This window comes from Notamacropus eugenii, chromosome 4 (assembly GCF_028372415.1).
Source record: "Notamacropus eugenii isolate mMacEug1 chromosome 4, mMacEug1.pri_v2, whole genome shotgun sequence".
NCBI classification, from domain to species: domain Eukaryota; kingdom Metazoa; phylum Chordata; class Mammalia; order Diprotodontia; family Macropodidae; genus Notamacropus; species Notamacropus eugenii.
The window spans coordinates 71,102,849-71,125,361 of record NC_092875.1 but is presented as its reverse complement, the minus strand read 5'-3'; the positions used below and the strand labels follow the sequence as shown (position 1 = coordinate 71,125,361).

General features: G+C 41.5%; 1 long non-coding RNA gene across 5 annotated transcripts in view; it reads left to right on the top strand.

Annotated features, from left to right (window-relative positions):
• The first annotated feature begins 5,869 nt into the window (after positions 1-5,869).
• Positions 5,870-22,513, top strand: part of LOC140499867 (uncharacterized) — an 89,620-nt gene continuing 72,976 nt past the window's right edge. For all 5 annotated transcript variants that reach the window (XR_011965570.1, XR_011965566.1, XR_011965567.1 and 2 more), the window contains exon 1: positions 5,870-5,980. This is a non-coding gene — a long non-coding RNA (uncharacterized lncRNA). The remainder of the gene's footprint in view (positions 5,981-22,513) is intronic.

The window sequence follows — 22,513 nt, the reverse complement described above, 5'->3', positions numbered from 1 at the left end:
TCCAGTTCTTGGCCACCAGAAAAAGTTACTATAAATATTTTTGTCCATGTGGGACCTTTTCCCATTTTTATGATCTCTTTGGGATATAGCCCTAGAAGTGGTATTTCTGGGTCTAAGAGTATGCACATTTTTATAACCCTTTGGGCATAGCTCCAAATTGTTCTCCAGAGTGAAAGGACCAGTTCATAGCTCCACCAGCCATTAGTTACAACATTAGTGTAACTCTTTTCTCTCATCCCCACTAAGCAGGCTTTATTTTTTAAAATCTTCAATTTTTAATTAACCAGGGACTGTTTGGCCTAGAGGCCGAAGGGCTACCCGAGCCTTCTTACCTCTCGCAGGTCTTCGGAGATCAGCCAGATAAACGTGTTGAGAGAAGAGACTTTCCAGAGTCGAACAAGGGTTAGGCTTTATTCAGGGTCTTAGTTACATGTGCAGGGTGAATTCTTCCTCAGGAGAGAGGAATCCTCCTCCTCCCAAGGGGCAAGGATCGTACAGCAAGAGGATGGGAGCGGAAGGGGGGGGGACCCTCTTCCCTCCAAGGGCCCCTCAGCGCGAAGAGCTCCCGGAGGGGACTCCGCATCCAGAAGAGGGCCTTCAGGCTTTCCTGTCCCTACTTAAGCTCTCCCGCTGCATAGTTTGCACGTGAATACTGTGCGTGCTCTCAGCCCCTAGCTAGTCAACAACAGGTGTGCTCAGACCACGGGCCAATCTCAAGGGTGGGATGCTCTCCCCAGCAAGTTTCCCACTGAGAAGAGGTGGAAATGCACGAGATAGCCTGTGTTTCACGCCTCAATTCCCAGCTGTTCCCTGGGGGGCCTCATGAGAACTCTGAGGTTTAGAAGTCCTCACCTTTACCTGCCCGAGACTGTCCACGTGAAAACTGAGCTTACACCCCCAACAAGGGACCAGTTATTTTGTAGGTTAATTAGGTTCTTTGCTTCCTTCCCTTTTGATTGTTTCACTACTTGTTACTATTGCTTTTGAAGGGAAAGCTGGGGAAAGGAGTAGAAAATGAAATCCCTATACACTACTTAAAATTATCGAGGACTCCCCTTTCGCTTCAAGACCTTTTTTTTATGTGAGTTATGCCTGTCAATATTGACTGATTAGAAATTAAAGCATCTTAGCATTATGAAAAGTTTTGACTTTGTAGACCCCCTGAACCACTGATATAGGAGACTGTTATCATGTAAAGAGTTTTTGTAGAGATCCTTGAGAATAAGGAAACCTTTGTATTATTTTATATCCATGGGGAAGAAGGATCATAGAATGTTAGAAGTAGATGGGACCTGAGAGACCATAGAATTCAACCTTTCTTTTTCTTAAGAAGAGGCAAAGACAGGCCCAAAGTGGGGAAATTTTACAGGGTGGGAAACAGGCCCGAGAGAGAAAAAGTGATTTATCTAAAGACATACAGTTAAGTAGTAGAATCAAGAATAGGACCCAGGCCTCTGGTCTCCCAATTCGCATTCATTCTTTCCACAACACTATTGTTTCTAAATATAAAACAACTGAATTTTCAACATTTTGAAAAACATAACCAGTATAAAGGAGAAGAACAGTTGAATGACTTCCTGAGGTCACAGAGATCCTTAGTGCCAGGGCTGAGATTTGAATCCCAGGTCTTCTGATTCCAGTGTAGTTTGTAAACCTTAAATGAATGTTAGCTACTGTTACTCCTAATAGACTCATAGAACTAGAAGAGAACCTTTCTAGAATATATAATGTCAGAACTGGAAGGTATATTAGATCATTTAGACCAACCTTCTCTTTTTACAGAGGAGGACACAGGCCTAGAGAAAGTTTGTTCAATGGAGAATTCATTTCTCTGGCCTTTTAGTCCAGTGCCCTTTCCAAGATTTGCTTATATACAAAATAGCCATATTTTCACCATCAAAAATAATGTAATTATATTATAATTGCCTACATTGTAATCACTCACTCAGCTACATTATTTCCTTTGGAAAAATTTATTCAATGTTCTTGCTTAAGACCACTCCTCAAAACAAAACAAAGCAACACAAACATTCCTTCCTGCTTCCTTTCCCCTCGATCCCCTTTTTAGATTGTCACCTTGTCATTGGCCATTCTCCTTTGTCCTTGAAGAGGATCAAAATGACATCAGTATGCTAGAGTCAAGTTTCAGTGTATCCAATTGTGACTGATCAGACCAATATGAGCTGAGAATGCTCTACCACCAATCTGGTGCAAATAGTCCATGTGCACATTTTGGGTGGATACTCTAAATTTATACATCCTGTATTTCCTTTGAGCTGTTTCAATTCTGCTTTGCTCATAGAATGTAGCACCTTCTATGACGTGAGCACACCATGCTGAGCAGTCCTGTGCCACTGGCTCCCATGTCACACAATCAATTCCAAAGCTCTTAAGAGTGACCTTGAGAGTGTCCTTGTATCTCTTTTTCTGACCACCGTGTGAACCCTTGCCTTTTGTGAGTTCTCCATAAAATAGTCCTTTTGGCAAAAGTACGTTTTGCATTCGAACAATGTGGCCAGTCCATTGGAGTTGTGCTCTCTGAATTTGTTTGAATGTTTGATAGTTTAGTTTGAGTAAGGACTTCAGTGTCTGGTACCTTCTCCTGCCAGGTGATCTTCAGAATCTTCCTAAGACAGTTCAAATGGAAATGATTCAGTTTCCTGGCATGGTACTGGTAGACTGTTCGTGTTTCACAGGCCTTCAACAATGAGGTCAGCACAAAGGCTCTGTAGACTTTTAGTTTGGTAGTCAGTCTAATACCTCTTCTTTCCCAAATTTTCCTTTGGAGCCTGCATGCATCAGCCTCATTATCAATGTGTACATCCCTGGAAAGTACACTGCCAAGTACACGAAGCAAGAGACATCATCTTGCTATACTGGTGCTATGTTTTCCCTTAGGTGACTTGGATGAGACTGGATATAAATTGATACTGTAATGCCACAACATTTTGAAGGTTTTAGTACCTGAATTGGTACAGTTCATTGACTGAGAGATTTGGATGGATTCCCTCCATCTAGATCAATGCCAAACTAAGCCCTCTCTAGAACTTAAGGAAGTTTTGGATCTTGTGGCTTAATGTATATGGGGAATAATTTCAGGGATAATAAAGTGGCTAGTCAATACTGACTTATCTCTTAACAAGTTCTTACTGTTATATCTCTACATAGTATCATATACTATCTCTATATACTGTTATATCTCTACATAGTATCATATACTATCTCTATATACTGTTATATCTCTACATAGTATCATATACTATCTCTATATACTGTTATATCTCTACATAGTATCATATACTATCTCTATATACTGTTATATCTCTACATAGTATCATATACTATCTCTATATACTGTTATATCTCTACATAGTATCATATACTATCTCTATATACTGTTATATCTCTACATAGTATCATATACTATCTCTATATACTGTTATATCTCTACATAGTATCATATACTATCTCTATATACTGCTATATCTCTATATACTATTTTATTGTCTATATAGTATACATAGTATATATATATACACACTATATAACATATATCTATATACTATCATATACTATCTCTCTATACTGTTATATCTCTAAACAAGTATTTACTGATGGTTACAATATGCAGGTACCTGTGAAAGATACAACAATGTAGCTTTCAACAATGTATCAACAATGTATCCAACAATATGGATGTGGTACCTGGCCTCTGGAACTCTCATTCTAGTTAGGAAGATAAGATAGAAATGCATGAAAAGAGCAGTCACCATACAAGCTTATTTATAGGCAGTGCCAGATGAGTAGTATAGACTTATTTTCTATGACAATTCAGAGGAGACAGAGGAAAGGTTGCTGGGCTGGGGTGGTCATGGAGGGGAGATATTGGATAGCGTTTAGATTTGGTGATGTTGGGCTAGGCAGTGTGATCAAAGACAAGGTCCTGGAAGGTATCATAGATTTGGAGCTGGAAGGGACCAATGCCCTTATTCTATGGATGAGGAAACATGCCAGTAAGATTGTTGTTTGCCCAAAGTCACAAAAGTATAAAGTGCCATGTATATTACGACATTCAGGAAGCAGTGAGGAAATCAGGGCGGCTGAGCTGGAGAGTTGTTAATGATGCTGCTAGAGGGATATCTTTGAGTGAATGTACAGAAGCCCTAACTTTTCAATTTGACTCACCTTGTCTCAAGTCCTCAAACTACAGAATTAGCTGGTGGGACATCCCTTCGTCTCAGGGCCCTTTTCAAGCTGTCTGTGGAGGTTGATCACAGAACACAACCACCAGGTGGCAGACTTGAATTGCATGTATTTACTACTCCAGAGTTTGCAGAATTGCACGGTGGTATCTCTTTGGTATATTAGGGAGGGAGGCCCTTTAAAGATTATCTGGTTTAATCCTTCCCTTTTTTAGAGGAGGAAACAGGTCCCAAAGTGTTGGGAGACTCAGCCACGAAAGCATTTTGGAAAGTACAAAGCACTACACATGTGTAAGTGGTTACAAATTCCAACCTCAAGGTCCTGTAGAGAGTCTTAGGGGAAAATGGGGGTGACATGGTTTAGTAAATGTCTTCTTCCCCTTCCATACCCAGCCAGGGAGTACCCCAGCATGAAATATGGAAGAGGGTAGGAACATCTACTTTTGGGATGGCTCTGGTTTTTGAATTTTGGGATCACAGAATTAGAGCTGAATCTCAGAAGTTGTCTAGTTCAGCCCCCCTCTTTTTATCCTAAAGAACTGAGGCTCAGAGAGTGATTGGCCTAACATCATACAGGTAGAGCTGAGATTCAGTCTCAGGTCTTACGATTCCATCTTCCCACTGTTTCACACTGCCGATCTGGAACTCACTGTGAGACCCATGGAGAGAGGGGTCAGCCCAAAGCCCTGGCTGTTCTAGCAGGGTATCAAAGAGGTGACCCTTGGTCTAGCCCAGACCATCCATCTGGGGGGCAGCTTCACTGGGATCTGCACCTCCTTGGTGATAGACCAGGCTGTTGCAGTGGGACTGAGCTATTTCTCTTGCTACACTGAAGATAGTCTCTTCTACCCAGCTAGTAGAAGGGGAGGATCATCCTTCCAGCATCTCCTTGAAAGCCCCAAATCACTACTCAGTATTATGGTACCTCCTATAATAATTTTTCCTTTTTGCAGAGCCAGGTTTACCTTCCCATTTCTTTCCTGTTTGCCTGAAAGCTAAAAGTGAGTTTATGTTTCTGGAGTAAAATCCGGCTGATGGTGGGAGGAGCTGGCCAGCACTTTAAAGAGAATTATACTGGATGGGGTTTGGTCGTGTACTACACACCCACTGAATATTAATGTTTCTCTCCTTCAGTTTTCATGCAAATCCAACAAGACAGGATTGCAGAGAATGCTGTATATAAGGTCTGTGGGAGGAAGATGTGACTTTTCATTGGGCTTCCTGCCTGATTGCTTTGCCGGCATTTTCCAGAAAGTCTGTGTTGGCTATTTCCTTGGACCGTCAGTTAGTCAGGGAGGCAATTCTGTAGTGGAAAGAAAAGACCCAGGAGACCTGTGTTGTGCTACAAATTCACTGTGTGACTTGGGTAAATTACTTCCCTCAGTGGTTTCAGTCTTTCTCTGTAAAATTATGGGGTTTGGATGAAGTCTTTTCTATTGTGAAAGCCTGAGTCTCCAAGCCTTTATGGAGGCTTATAGAAGTCCAAGTCCATGTCTCCTCCCCTTGTGGGGCAGAGGGCAGGGCAGTTGTCTCCCCCTGGTATGCAATGCAGGGAGGGAAATAATTCGAGGAGGGACCTGTGGTAAACCGACAGCTGCTTCAGTTCTGCCCAAAATTGGTCAGGAAGGCTTGGGTCACCAGGTGGTACTATTAATAACTCTGGGTAAGCCTGTCCCCAGGCTGGCTGGCAGCTTCCATAAAGCCTGAGCCGAGGACCCAGAAAGTCTTCTTCAGCCCCTGAGACCTTTAAATCCCATGTTGTGAGACAAAAAAGAAAAGTAAGTACAAGAACCAATCTTCCCCTGCCCCCTCTCCCTCAAGGTGTAAAAAACAGTTGGAAGAAGAAAAGTGGAGAAACAAGATACACTATTAAAGGGCCCTTGGACACACAGATCCTTAATGGCATTAAAATGTCCTGGGGCAGCTCAGTGCAGGGCAGTGAGCCCCTATGACCTCTCACCAGCGCCGTTTGAGATAAGGGGGTGAGAAAGGGGAAAGAGAGGAGGAAATTGAAAGAGGGGGATCAGACTTTTCCCCACTGTCTTGACCATCTGGAGCTGCTCGGATGATCTTGTGCATGTCTAGTTTATGTGAGGACTCTTTTGCTGTTCCCTGGTGTTGGCCTGATCACTGGCTGTTCCCCTGGGGGAGGATTAGATCATTGGTTTTCATGGTAGCAAATGGTGGGGGCTGAGGAGGTCAGGAATATGTTCCTGTCCCAGGTTCCTCAGTCCCTGAGCTTGTCAACCCTTCTCCTTAGGGCACCATTTTTAGTTGGTCCCATCATGGAGAAGAATGGAAGTTGTTGTCAGTCCCTTTTAGGGGTGGTGGCTTTGTTATTTTGGGGAGGTGGTAAATGAGGTGAAATTCTGTGGTAGATTTAAGGGCAGAATCAGGCAGTCCAGTTACTAGTGGGAGACTCCAAGTCTGATGGCCTTGGGATCCTGAAAAATTCCCTCATCTCCTTCTGCCTACTTGTGGAAGAGTGACCCTTCCTTGTCATGATGCTGGGTCTGTTCGGCTAAACGTTAGATGATCTACTTTGGGTTTCTGGGTATCATGGCTATCATGGTGTAGTGGAAAAAGCATTGTATTTGGAATCAGTGGACCTGGATTTGCAACCAGACTTTGCTACATGCTACACCTGTGACTTTGGGCAGGTCCCTTCCTCTCTCTGGATCTCAATTTCCTTGTCTCTAAAATGGGAGACAAGGTCCCCTCCAGCTCCAAATCTTGAGATATCTCGGTAATATGATAGCAGGAAGACATGGTAGAAAACGTTTTGAGGCATGGATAGGATAAATCAAGAATATTTCTATACTATGAACAGAAAGATAGATCCCTTGGGGAGGATGTGAACTCTGTGAACACCTTGCTTTTCTCTTGGTATGAGTGAACATGTTCATTAATTTTCACTTGCTTAATAGCTATACTTCCCTCCCTGCTCCCCTCCTCTTTCCAGTTAAGAGCAGCCAGGTGGTGCCTGATGATTGGGCTGCCTTTCTGGGTGGGGGAGGGAGGACCTTGTAGCCCCTGGGTGGGGCCTGGGGGACTTGGAGGCCACCTTCCTTAGAGTAACTGCTGATGATGGGGAAATGGATTGAGTGGAGCTTGACATGTATAGCAGATGGTTTGCAGAGGATGTGTTTGAAATGAGAAAGTGGAAAGGGGGGGTAAGATGAACATATGTGTTTTCTACATTGGAAAATTTTTCCTCTCTTTCCCTATACCTAGTAACTTTCCCACGAGTTGGATTAGGCCTCGTAAAAGAGGATGAGATGATATCTTGTGTGGGGGTTCATGGAAAAGAGTCTGGAGGGTCTCTTTTGATTTACTAAAAAATCCTCATATTTATATAGTACCCCCAATTGTTCTATTGAATCTTCCTACCACTTCTGTGCAATTGTGGAGTGAGCTAATATTATTCCCCTTTCAGAAATGGAGAGACTAGTCTGTAGAGGAAAAGTGACTTGACCAAAGGGCAGACAGGGAGTTAGTGACAAAATCAGCATTAGGGCTTGGAACTCTTGGATCTTCTGTCTCCCAGACCAGTACTCCTCTCCCTTTTTTCATACTTGATGGAGCTTTGGGTCTCTTGTGTCTTTTCCCAGACCTTGCTCTAGTTGGACAAATTCAGAAGTCAAAGGGGATGGGGTCTTGGAATTGCTTCCCTCTAAAAGGAGAAGGGAATGACTGGGATCGAGATGATAAAAGTGAGAGCCTCTCTTCCCCCAAACTCCCTAACACACCAGAACTTTGGGCCCGGCTCAGAACCAGGGAGGGAAGTAGGGATCACTTTGGGGGCTTGAGAGCCCTAGGAAGGAGCCTAGCTTCTTTGCCTGCCAAGTGCATGGAGTTGGTGCTGACTTGGCATGGGAAAGTGTCAGCCACGGGATGTCACATTTTTCAGGACAAACCATGTGCCTCTTGGGGAGGAAGTCAGGAGACATCCAGAAATTTCCTCGGAGTTCACCTTCCCATTCTCTGCCCTTCCCATCTCGTCCTTTTTGCAGTCAGTTACTCAGTTAATTAACTTCTCATAGGTACTGAGTCCCTCCTGTGTGCTAGGTACTCAGAGAATATAATTACAGCAGAAATGAAATGATACAAGGGGAAATGGGGTTAGGTCTCCTTCATTCTCCTTCTTATCTTTTACCTGTCTTGGTGCTTTGTATACATTAGGGACTTAGTAAATTTTATCTGAATGAGTGGTCCACTCTCTAAGGACTGGAAGAATTTAGAAGGAGAAATTATTGTGGGCCAAAGGAGCCAGGGAAAAAAATAGCAAGACTTAGTATTACAAGCTTTTTGAGATGGAAAGGTCTCTAGATCATGGTCAAAAGAATGCTAGAGATGTCATTTTTTTTTGGAAGCAATCAGGGTTGAGCCATTTGCCCAGGGTCACACAGCTAATGTCTGAGATGAGATTCAAACAGGTTTTCCTGACTCCAGGGTCAGTACTCGATCCACTGTACCACCTAACTGCCTCCAACTTTCATTTTACAGAGGAAGAAACTGAGGCCAAGGTAAAACAGGTAGCAGAACTGAGATTTGAACTGTCTGGTTTCAAGCTGGCATTTTAAAATTGTTTTAATTTGTTTTTACATCACTTCAGTTTCAGTATCTCTTCTGTTCTGTCCTCCCATCTCTCAATAGCCATTCTGGTGTTCTTTGGACTCCCCCCACTTTTTCCTGTAATGCTTAGTGATTATGAGGAGAGAAAGCTGAGATGTGAAGATATAAATTGGGATATGAAAAGATTTTTACAGGCAGATATGATAGGCTGGCACTAATAAAATGAAATCCAGTAGGGTTAAGTAAAAAATCTTATACTTGGTTACATAAAAAGCTCACAGTATAAGGACACATTCAGCAGCTAGGTGGTATAGTGGAGATAGTACTGGACCTGGAGTCAGGAAGATCCCAGTTCAAATCTTGTCCTTAAGACACTTAGCTTTGTGACCCTAGGCAAGTCACTTCACCTCTGTCAGCTTTAGTTTCCTCTTCGGTAAAATGGGAATAAGAATAAGGGTTATTGTGAGGATCAAATGAGATAATATTTGTAAAGTGCTTTGTAAACCACAGCACTATACATATATAGTTATTATTATTATTTTTATTACTGGGATTCAAACCCAAGACTCTCCTGACTCTAAATCCAACACATCTTCTGATAGATACACTTTGCAGGAGCTTCCCTAAGAAAGTATAGTGTTCAGAAAGAGGGGGGCGACAGTCCTTCTTTGCCCTTTGCACTCAGACCACATCCGGAGTGTTATATCTACTTTTTGGGTCTACATTTTAAGAAGGACTTTGACAATGAATGAATGAGTGAAAAGGCATTTACTAAGCATTGACTACTTACGTGTGTGTGTATTTGTCCTTTGTTTTCAAAGAGGACCACAGCATTAGAGAAATGATGACATGACTTGCACTTGACTTTGTTTTGAATGAGGGAGGGCTGTGCAGGTCACCAACCTCACTTCTCCTCCTGAGCCATCTGGATCCTGTGTCATTCATCAGGATGACAGAGACAGCCCAGGATGCAATGGGAGACCTTGGCCTTTTAGACTAAGGTCTTTTCAGGTACTCACTTAAAGTGAAGTAATGCCCATTCAGTGACTAGGCCTCTTTAAAAAGTAGTCAGAGGGTTGGTCCTTTTAATAGAAAAGAAAAAAAATACTAGACATAGTGCTAAGCACCAGGGAGACAAAGGTTAAAAAAGAAACCTTCCCTGACCTTATTCTAATAGGAGAAGACAATAAGTACATTAAGGGGAATCAATCAACTTGTATTTAGCACTTTCAGGCACATGCAAAACCCTGAGGATATAGAAAGGCAGGAGAGACAACATAGACAATTGTGTGTATACAAAACCCATCCATCCATCCATCTGTCCGTCCATCCGCCCTCGCATCCATCTGTCTATCTGCATGTTTATGCATTTATACCTGAGGTTAAGAAGACCTGAGTTCAAAGATGGTCTCAGACCCTTACTAGCTATGTGACTCTAGGCAAGTTACTTATTCTCTGATGCCTCAGTTTCTTCCACTAAAAATGGGAGTAATAATAGCTTCTACTTCACAAGATCAAGTGAGATAAAAAGTACTTGGCACAGTGTTAGTAGGTGCTTAATAAATGATTCTTCACTTGTTCAGTCATTCACATAGTGTAAACAGGAAATAATTTCAGAGAGCAGCACAGAGAGTAGGGGCAGAAGGTGGCATGACACCTGGAAAAGCCTCTAGCAGAAGGAAAGGTGAACGGAGAGGACAGTTTTGATCTGGGAAGGGGGAAGGGAGGGTGGTGATAGAAGGTGGGCAGCAGATACATAGTGAGATGGCCTGGGTGGACAGCTACATGGCTGGAAAGGATGTAGAGCTAGAGCATGGTTTGGGATGTAGGGTCAGTTATATACAAAGATACAGTGGATTAATTAGATGAATTTGCACATAGACACCAATCAACCAAGTTGGACCCTAGGATGGGAGCTCCAAGGATGAATGAATTATCTTCCCCAAGGACCCGGTCATGACTTCAGCAAGATGTGGGCATGGAGATCCAGGTCTCTTCTGGTGCTGGTCTGGACAGAGAGGAGCAGATGTTCAGAGGAGGTGACTAGGATGGTAGAGGGCCTTGAGATCCTAAGGGTCTTTGGGAAGAACTAGGGATGTTTGACTTGTTGATAGAGAAGATGTATGGGGTGGGGTGGTGAGGAAGACATGATTATATTCTCCAAGTATCTGAATAGCTGATGTGCAGAAAGAGGGATTAAACTTGTTCTACTTGGCTTCTGGAGGAAGGATTAGGAGCAATGGGCAGAGATTTCTGCTCTCTGTAAGGAGAAGCTTCTTAATAAGTGGACCTACCTACAGTGTCATGCACTGCTTCGGAAGGTGGTGAGCTCTCTATCCCTGGAGGCTGGACTCCCTTGTTGGAGGTGTTGTGGGAAAGATGTGGGGAGGCTGGACTAGATCTTTTCTGAGGTTTAGAGTTGGAAGGCACATTGGAACATGTGAGTCCCATTTCCTCCTTTTACAGATAGAGAAACTGAGGCTCCCAAAGAAGAGGCAACTTGCCCAAGTTCATACAGGTAGTAAGTAGTAGAATATGGATTGTGTCTCAGGTTCTCTGACTCCAAATTCAGTGATCTTAATATTTTACGGGCTTTCCTCTCATACAAGATTTTACAGTCCCTCACTTTCCTTAAAGATGAAGAGACTGGGAAAGCATTAAATACAATGAACCAGACAGTCATATATAAATATCATGAAGAAGGATTTCATGCATTGATTCATTCTGTTCATTCTTGTACATAGTTCCAGGATTCTATAAGTGAAGTGCACATTGGTTGACAATGAATTGGCTAGCGGGGTTAGCCTGCCTCAGAATAGAAAATTAGCTCATCGATGAATGTGGAGGACTGCAAAGCTCTCAAGGCATGGCCCTTTTCATTCATTAATTGACTCATAAGGAAGATGACCAGAGACAGATGGGCAGAATTTGGGGGGAGGAGGCTTCTGTAGGGGCTAAGAGGGATAATGGGCAGGGGATGAGATCATTTGAGGACTTCAGATTATTCTAGGAAATGATCTTACTACAATTACATCCCCCATTATCCTTAGGAATCATGGCTTGGTGGAAATGGCAATGAATTCAGTCAGAAGACCTGTCTTCAAATGCTGGTTCCAGCTTTCCTAAGCCTCTCTAAGCCTCAGTTTGTTCATCTGTAAAGTGGGGACAATAATATTTGAACTACTACTTCCCAGGGTTATTAGAGGGTTAAGTGAGCTGGAGTAGAGAAAGTACTGAGTCTGAAGTTTGAAGGTTGGGTTTGTATCCTGGCTTTCCCAGTTACTAGTCATCTGTCTTCAAGCAAATTGTTTAACCTCTCTGGGCTGTTCTTTCTTTGGTTATAAGAGGGAAATAATTTTTGCCTTCCTAGACCTCCGTGGGCCCATATTAGAAGTGCTGTAAACCTTTAATTTCTATAGGAATGTGAATTACTATAATAATATCACATCTCATCAACCCTCAAAGGGCAGGGTTGAATTTCATGTAATTGGTAATAAAATCAAGGATCAGGGAGGGAAAATGTTTTCTTCAGGGTCACTTGGACACAATGACTGATCTCAGGCTACAACTGAGAACCCTCTGATTTCATTTGTTTAAGAATCATTTATTAGGCATCTGTTTTGTGCAGAATATCTTGTAATCAGGTCCTTGGATCAGCTGGCTTACCTTAAACTTGGGGGCTTGAACCTATCCCTTTTGGCAGTAAGTGTATGTATAGTGAGGGATGGGAAGGAGGTCCTAATTTTTCCCTGTTGGCTTTTTGTGGCATTATTGGTATTGGCCTGTCTTTGTCCCTGTCACTCCCTGGCCTCCCTGTTTCTGTTCTGTTCTATTCTTGGGTCTAGTGGTAGCTCAGCTTTACATTTTTCCGTGCCTTGGGGAAAAGGACAGTCCCTGGAAAAGGCAGCATCAGGAGAGAGGAGGTGGGCCTTCTTGGCCACATCTGAGTAGTCCAGGCTGGGTCAGATGACTTCTCCCCAGCTGGCCAGGGAAATGTCTCTGGTGCTAGGGTGGTGGGCACAGCTGTTAGGGGCAGGAACTTCCCAGAATTTATGTTACTGGAGAGTGGAGCTAGGGACAAGGAGAAAGTAGAATTTAACTCTTTCCCTTCCCCCTACCAGTTCCAGAGAATTTCCATCTGAGTCCCCTGAGATTGAAATCATTTGGGACCATCATTCAATATTTCTAGTCTGAGCTCATGCAAATTCCTTTCATATAGTCCCATCTCTGCCCAAATGGCCCTTTCCCACATCTATACCTTTAAAATCTCAGCTTCAGAGTACCTCCCCCTCTGCCTCTGTCCACCTCTTGACATTATTATTCATCTTTCTCTTTATTTATTTGCTAATTTGTTTATTTTTAATATTTAATATTTTAAAGTTCCAAGTGCTCTCCCTTCCTTTAGCCTTTTCCTCCATCCACTGAGAGGGAAAGAATTATAATATCCATTATACATGTAAATTCATGTAAATCATTTCCATATTATATATTTTTTTTTTGCAAAAAAAGCAAGAAAAATAAAGCAAGTGAAAAAGTATCCTTTAATCTGCACTCAGATTTTATTGGTTTTCTCTCTGGAGGTGCATAGCATTTTCCATCATGGGTCCTTTATAATTGTCTTGGATCATTTTATTGAGCAGAGTAGCCAAGTCATTCATAGTTAATCGTCATACAATATTGCTGTTACTGTTTACAATAGTCTCCAGCTCACTTCACTTGGCATCAGTTCATATAAGTCTTCCCAGGTTTTTCTGAAACCACTTCCCTTTGTCATTTAGTATAGTACAAAAATATTCCATCACAATCACATACCTCAACTTGTTCAGCCATTCTCCAATTCATGGGCATCCCCTCAATTTCTAATTCTTTGCCACCATAAAAGAACTACTCTAAATATTTTTGTATGTTATATAGGTACCTTTCCTTTTAAAAAAAATCTCTTTGGAATACAAGCCCAGTGATATTGTTGACTCAAAGGGTATGTACCTTTCTATAATCCTTTGGGTAGAGTTCCAAATTGTTCTTCTGAATGGCTGGACCAGTTCAGAACTCTACTAACAGTGCATTAGTGTTCCTAATTTTCCACATCCCCTTTTACATCGATCATTTTCCTTTTCTTTCACATTAGCTATTGAATTATGTTGACTTAGTGACCCACTTTTCTCAGCCCTGTTTATCAATCAGTGCTGGGTGAGGCTGTGTTGAGAAAGGTGACACCAAGTCTGCAGCTTTCTGTATTACCTGTTCTTTATCACGCACCCCTACTGGTGACTATGTTGTTACTCCTACCTGGATATTGTCACGTACTTTGCCACCTTGGGGAGAAACTGAGATGCAAGGGTCCAGTCTCTTTTGCTGACATCTGAATTGTCTTTTTCTCATATGAAAGTTCCCAGTAAAAGCTGGCCCCACCATGAAACCATCACTGATCTTTGGTGATCAACCTGTCAACTTTAATTCTGTTTGTCCTGAGTTTTGCCTTATTCTTCAGGGTAAAAGCTCAAAGGAAGAATTTTCCTTTCAAACTAGCCAGTTGGAAAGGTGTGAAGTGGGTACCTCAGAGCTGTTGTAATTTGTTCACTCATTAGTGATTTAGAGCATGTTTTCATATGATTATTCATAACTTTGATTATTACTCATCTTTCAAGGGCCAGGTCTAATATTCCCTCTTTCAGGAAGTTCTCTTTCTCTCTCTTTCCCCTTTGTCTCCCCCCTCCACATTTATAGTGATTGCTAATTAGACTTTATAGACAAACATTAAGGTTTTATGTAAATGTGAATTATTTCACAGCCCTCTGTACTTCTCTTATATTCGAACTTGTATGAAATGTTTTTGGTATTTCTATTTTATCTTTCTCTGTTAGATTGTAAAGCTCCTCTAGGTCAGGACTCTCACTAATTTTTGTAGCTTTCTTAGATGCAAGGACATGCATACAGTAAATGTGTAATAAATTCTTGGGGGAAGGAAGGAATGATAATTTAAATAGGTGTAGTGTTATAAAGTTTATAAAGCACTTTTTTTAAAAGACAGAACAGTGAGAGGTGGGTAATGCTGGGGAGAGGGGATAGTATGAATAAAGGATTAGTATGGGAGGAGGGAAAGGGCAGGATGAGATTAAGAAATGACAAGCCTGTTTAGTTGTAATGGAGAATAGACTACATCGATGGGAGTAATATAAGATACAGTTGGAAATACAGAGTAGCACCTGGCTGGGGAGTCTGGTCAATGATGGTCAAAAATTTTGGACTTAATTAGGTAGCAATGGTGAGCTACTGAGGGCTTCTGGATAATGTAAACCAACTCTATTCCCAAGGCATCTCTTTTATGGTGACTTCTTTTTAGAAAGAAAAAAACCCAACACCAAATAAAACGAGTATTTTAATATGCATAGTAGAACAGAAAAAAGACATGAAATTTAATCTCTATTATGTCGATCTTGCTTCTGTTTTTAAGAGTAACACCTTGGCACCAGAGCATGCAGGTTAGATTTTACTCTTTTGCCCCCTTTCTACACTTAAGGGGATTAGGGTTATATAATCTCTTTGCCATTGGCTTCAGCCCCCACTAATAGTGGTAACCCAAGTGTTGGGGGGTGCTCACCTGCTTACTAGTCATTTAGCCACTAACAGATTAGCTTTTGCATAGAAATATTTTTCTTTTTTCTTTTTTTAAACAATTCTTATCATATATTTATTTTCCACTTAATAGTACTTTATTTTTTCCAATAACATGTAAAGATAGTTTTCAGAAATATATCATTCAAAAAGTATAATCACAAAAATGCAAACTTATTCCCTCAACATGTAGGAGGGAATCCTCCCTTTGCATTGCTTCAGTCTTTGGGGAGGCAAAGGGGATTAGGTTCGTAATTTAGTTTGGTTCCCATGGAGCTCAGTGCCAATTTCAAGTCCAAAATCTCCCTCATGCTCAAGTACCAGCTACCCTGGGCATCTCAGGAATTTCATGTGAGGCTGTCTCCAAGGTCAACACAGCTCAAACTCCCGGGTCCTGTGAGACTTACCTGTGCACTTGAAACTTAGGACAAATAACACAGAACACAAACACCTCCCAATCCAGTTCTCAGAGCCCAAGGTGAGTAAAAGAGAGGGAGCAGGAAAAGAAACGTCCTTCCCCTCTCACTACCTCAGTTCACAGCATCTCTTATGAGGGTGAACTGGGATCTTCACCCTCTGAATGCAGCCAATAAGAGAGCAGTCGGAAGACAGTGTGTCAGAAAAAAAAAACCAGCTGAAAAAGATCAATTGGCTTAGTCTCACCTGTTTTCAAGATGCAGGTAGCCAATCAATGGACGCTACTCTCCACCCGTATGGTAGGGTGCATTGCCTGAACTGGGCATGCCTAGACCAGCCTGGGTTACATAAGTATATGATAAATTCAACATTGTAGCTTTTGGAGTTTTCCTACTTGTCTTGTGATTCTTTGCGACCTTCTGTTTTCTACTGTGCATTAAAAAAAAGCTTCAATTGCCCTCTTTTCTTTTTTTTGGCAAATCAATGACTAATTCTCTTTCTTTCCTACTCAATTGGAAAATAGGAAAAAATTTGGAATTTTGGAAATTGGAAATTGGACAAAAAAAGATGAAACTCTTGTAACCAAATATGCACAAATAACCACTTTGTCATGTCCAAAGATGTACATATCATTCTGCACCCTCCATCCTTCCTAAATGGTTCTCTGAAAGTGTGGTTGGTAATCACATTGATCGGAGTCCTCAGGTCTCCCAAAATTCGTACTGTCACTCTTTGGATTATACCGAAAGCCTGGCCTTCTCTTGCTCCCTCCACCTTCCTTGGCCCTATCTGTAGCAGATCCTTCCTTCCCCTTGCTCCACAGTCCTTTTAATTAAGTCCAATTATTCTCTTCCTTGTTTACAACATTCTCTTGTCTCTGGGTTCACATTGTTTATTATATCTGAAGCATCTTCTCCTTACTATTGGATTCTAATCAAGGGCTCCCTTGTTAATTAGTATTGTTAATACGAATACTATTATTATTAATTATTATTATTAATAACAGCTGACATATGGTGCTGGAAGGTTTGCAAAGCACTTTACATTATTTCAGCTAGGTTGCTGTGGGCCTGGAGTCAAGAAGACCTGAGTTCAAATCCTACCTCAGACACATACTAGCTGTCTATTTGCCTTAATCTACTGGAGAAGGAAATGGCAAACTACTCCAGTATCATTACCAAGAAAACCCCATTTGGAGTCACAAAGAGTTGGGCATGACTGAATGACACAACACCACTAATAACAACAGGTAACATGCTGTCTTCTCCCTTTGTGTCTTACACTGGCTCTCTCCTGTGGTCCTTTCTTTCCTCATCCTACACTTCTTGGAATTCCTAGATCCCATCAAAATTCTGCTCAAGCACCATCTACTTCAGAAGACTTTTCCTGATTCCCCAACTGTTAATGCTCCCTATTTTTGTATTTATTATACATTACTATTCATATACATAGTATAGACTTATATAATAATATGTGACATAATATATAACATATACAATAACATGTATAATTATATAATATGTTTAATAATATATAATATGATTTATAGGACTATTTACTTTGTAATAAACCTGTATTTACTCCTCTGTGAACTCCGAGGCAGCTAATAGGTAAAGTGGATAAGATGCTGAACCAGAAAGGTTAGAGTCCAAATCCAGCCTTAGATACTTGCTGGGTGATGCTAAGCAAGCAGCTTGACCTTTTTTTTTTTTTTTAAATTTCTGTTTCCTCATCTGTAAAATGGGCTAAAGATAGCACGTACCAACCAGGATTATTGTGAGGATGAGATGAAATGATATTTGCAAAGGACCAGAGATAATAAGACACATTAAGAAGAAGAAGAATAATATAATAACAATACAACATTTTGAAATTTACAAAGTCCTCCAGGATGAGTTCTTTGAGAACAGAGACTGTCTTACTTTTCTATCTGTAGTTCTAGCACCTGGCACAGTGCATGGCACATAGTAGGTGCTTCATTAAATCTTGCTGATTGACTTGATAGATGAAGAAGTAGAGTCTAAGAGAAGTTAAGGAAGTTAAGCTAGGAAATGTGAAAGGCAGGATTTGAGCCGGAGTTGTCCTAATTCCAGATTCAGCATTTTATTCATGGCTCTCACACAGCCAGCAGCTCCTCCATGCTTTAGTAGATGGCTTTTGCAATTTGTTGCTGGACCAAAAATGTCATCACCTAGTAACCAGTTTGATGATCACATTTGACCTTAGATAACTTGAGAGTGATCACTGGGTTACTACTTGGAGATGGCAGCTGTTGTGGAGTGAGAAAGGTGAAGGTTCAGCCCCTCTCAGTTTACAGATGAGACCCAGAGATGTGAAGGTCATACAGAGAGTAAGGGACATTCCAGGTCAAACCCAATTTTTCTGATTCTGGAGTGTTTTTTTCCCTTACACCATGCTGCACTGGATTGTGGGTCATAAGACTTGAATTCAAATCCTGAATGAGCTTGCTATGTGACTGGATCTGTCACTCCCCACTTCAGACCTTAGTTTCCTCATCTGTAAAAATGAAGAGATTGTATTTAATCTCTTGGGACCTCTCTAACTTTAACCCTCCTTGACCCTCCAATCGGTAACAACATTTCTCTCCTGGGTGGTGGGATCATAAATCTCACATAAGACATTTTTTGTTGTCAGTACTTTAAAATATTCAAAATTTTGTTCTATGGTTATTTGTGCTCTATGCAATGACCTTTCTCCAATACTGCCCCTCAGCATGGAGGTGACCTTTGGCTCTCAAAGGCTGTGCCAGCATGTTCTTCCAAACTGACAAGTGTAAGGACAGGCTTCATGACCCACAGCTGACAGATGGGAAGTGATGAAAGATGGAAAGGGGAGAGAATGCATTAGGGTGGCTACTCAGCAAGGCATTTCTTTGGCCTGGACACTTGAAGTGTCAAAGAAAGATAGCAGCTGTCTATTTGTGTCTTATCCTTCTACTAGACTGTCATTTGTATGAGATCAGGGGACCAGGGCTTATCCAATCTTTGTATCTCCTTAACCTGCCATAATGAAGCATTGTTGTTGTGGTCACTGGGTCGTAGCTGACTCTTCATGAACCAATTTGGGGTTTTCTTGGCAAAGACATTGGAGTGGTTTGCCATCTCCTTCTCCAGCTCATTTGACAGATAAGGCAACTGAGGTAAACAGGATTAAGTGACTTGCACAGGGTTATACAGCTAATAAGTGTCTGAGGCTGGATTTGAACTCAGATCTTCCTTATTCCAGACTCAATACTCCATCTACTGTGTCCCCTAGCTGCTCTAATGAAGCTTAAGAGATGGTTAGTAAATCGAAATGAACTGATGATTACCCACCATGTGTGAAATCACTGTAACACATATGGTCAAATCCTGGAATTGTAGTTACATGACCTTCTTCTGTCTTATTTTATGATTCCTTCAACAGAGATATCTAATACCCCATGCTTTAATCAACTACATTCATGAATTGCTCTGCCAAAAACTTGAATCACCAGGTGGCCAGTGTTCTGATGATCACCCTCTTCACCTTAGGTAGGCTGGTCCTCAGATAGCAGATGAGACATTGGTAGGATCTAGCGGGACTGGAGCCACTCTTGGATTAGTTTTCAAGAGCCCATGAGTTCCTCCATGCTCTGATGAGACAACAGAGGAGAACTGAAATGGAGGGACATTGTCTTTCATTCAGAACACTCCTTGGGTGACTTTTGGGGCTAGAGTATTGAGGGACATATGGTTACATAGCTATCTGAAAACTGTATGGAGTTTTAGTGGATTTCAGGTTCAATGAGTAGGTTACCACAGTATGGGATGGTGGCCAAAAAAATCTAATGCCATCTTGGGCTTCATTAAGAGAGGCATAGCTTCCTGGAATATGGAGATCAAAGTCCTACTAGACTTAACCCCAGGCAGACCACACTCTGTTCAGTTATGGTCATTATATATTTGGAAGAAAATTGATAAGATGGAAAGCATGGAGAGGAGTGTAACTGGGATGGTGAAAGACTTCAAGATCATGCTATATGAAGACTAATTGAAGGAACCAATTATTTCTTGGAGTGTTTAACCTAGAAAAGAGAAAACTATGGTATGGGGGCAGGACATGATCACTCTGGCCTCATAGAGCAATAATCATCAAATCCTTGATATAATCGAAAGATTTCTGGTGGAAGAGAGATTCAGTCTGTTCTGTTTGGTCCCAAAGGGCAGAACTTTGAGCACTTGGGGAGGTGGGGGAGTTGCAAAAAAAATAGATTTAAATTTTGTGTAAAAAACAACAACCTTCTTAACAATTAGAACTATGCCATAGTAGAATGGGCTGTCTCAGGTTGTTGAGGCTTTCCTCTCCATGGAGGTCTTAATTAAGGCAAATCCTGGATGATTGCTTAGATATGGTGTAGTGGGGATTCTTTTACGTGCATGTAATGATCAAGATGACTGCTGAGGTACCTTCCAACTCTGTAAAGTTGTGATTCTGTGGTCCTATTAGGAATTGGGGGTTGGGGCTCCTTCACCTTCAGGTGAGATCTGGGCACTGGGTACAGTGAGCTCTTTATGGGTAAACAGGGGAATGTTTTACTAGTGTTATGGTTGATTAGTGCATACCTAGATAATATACCCTACATCTTTCCATCACCCTCAAATCCATCACCTCCATGTCTGAGAATTCCTAATCCTCCTTCTCTGACCATAATCTATTGGCTTTCTTTCTTTCCCTTGGCTTTCCCTTACCAAGCCCTATTCTTTGTCCATACCATGACCTCCAATCCCTTGATCCTTCAATTTTTTCCTAGCAGAAGGGAGTGGGGTTAGGTTATGAAGGACTTTGGACACCAAACAGATGATTTTGTATTTGATTCTGGAGATGGTGGGAAGCCACTGTAGTGTACTGTCGCCCACTGTGTGTGTGTGTGTGTGTGTGTGTGTGTGTGTGTGTGACATGGTCAGACCTGCACTTTAGGAAATTCACTTTAGCTGGTGAATGGAGATGGATTGGAGTTGGGGGAAACTTGAGTCAGGCAGACCTACCAGCAGACTACTGTAATAGTCCAAGTATGAGGTGATGAAGACAAGTGCCAAGATGGTGGCAGTGTCAGAGGAGAAAAGGGGATGTATTCAAAGAGATATTACAAAGGTGAAATCAAAAGGCTTTGTCAATGAATTAGAGCAGGGACTGTCTTTTATTTATTCATTTTTGTATCCCTAGTGCTTTAAACAGTGCCTGGCACATAGTAGGCACTGAAACGTGTGCTGACTGACTAACTGACCTCTGGCTTTGATTCCACCACTTTTTCTAGTATATCATGAACAGTGCTATCGCTCACAAGGTCCTTTAGTCCTAGCTCTCAGCTCATCTGACTGTATGATGTCTTCCAGGATCCCTGTTTTGTTTCTTTACCCCATAAGCCGGTTGGCTATGGACACAAAACATTATCATAGACAAGTTCTTGGTTCTATTTGAGTACCAGAACTTACTCTAGAGAGGTACTCAATGGATTATATTCTTTCTTCTTTTTCTATAAACAGGTCAGCCTTGAACTGAGATTTCAGGGCCTAGTTTTCTTTCTTAGTCTTTCATTTAACCCTGGGCAAAGTTCAGTCAAATTAACACCATACAGGATACCTGTGTGCTCTTAGGCCCCAAGCTCCTTTAAAGTAGTTTCCAGGTTTTCAAGAATTCTAGATTGTCTGATTCCTAAGGGTCATCATCACTGTCTCTACTTTGGAGCAGTCTGAATGGACATAAGACGGTGAGGATGGGTAGGGTGGAGAATGTTACTAAGAAGAGGTTATTCAGATTCTTCCCCTCTTCCATCTTGTGGAGACTGCATTTTTATTCTCACTGGGATTTCTGGATTGACTGGCACAGGATTGGTCAAGCTCAGCCCCGTGGAAAGAGCACTGGATTCATAGTAATCAGGAGATCTGGATTCAAGTCCAGGTACCATTCCTTGCTAGTTGTGTGACTTTGGGAAAGTCATTTAACTTGTAAGTCCCAGTTTCCTCATATGTAAAAATGATCGAATATATGTGACAGTAACTAGGTGATGCAGTGGATAGAGTGCTAGTCATGGAAGATGAATCTTCCTGAGTTCAAATCTGGCCTCAAACTCTTATCAGCTGTGTGACCCTGGGCAAGTCGCTTAACTTAGTTTTCCTCATCTATAAAATAAGTTGAAGAAAGAAATGGCAACCATTCTAATGTTTCTGCCAAGAAAGAAAAAAAAAGCCAGATGGAGTGACAAAGAATTGAAAATGACTGAAATTATTATCTGATTTTACAGATGAGGAAATGGAGATTAAGGGACTTGCCCAGGGTCACAATAGCTAGTAAATGTCTGTGACTAGATTTGGACTCATATCTTCCTGATTCAGGTCCAGTGCTCTGTCCATGGTGCCACCTAGCTACCTCTCTATTGACTTTATAGTACTTCAAGTGCAATACAAAAGTCAGTTTATTTTTATTCCTAGCTTTTTGATCATTAGCAAGGCATTTCACTCTCTGAACCTCAACTGCCTTGTGAATAAAATGGGGAGAAAAATATTTGCATTGCCTACCTCACAAACTCAAGAAGAGGAAAGGGCTCCTTTGTAAACCTTTGAACACCTCAGGGTTTGTAGAGGGATGAAGAAACTGATTTTCTTGTTTGGTCTTAAAGGGAAGAGCTAAGACCAATATGGAGATTGCTTTGGGGGGAGCCACAA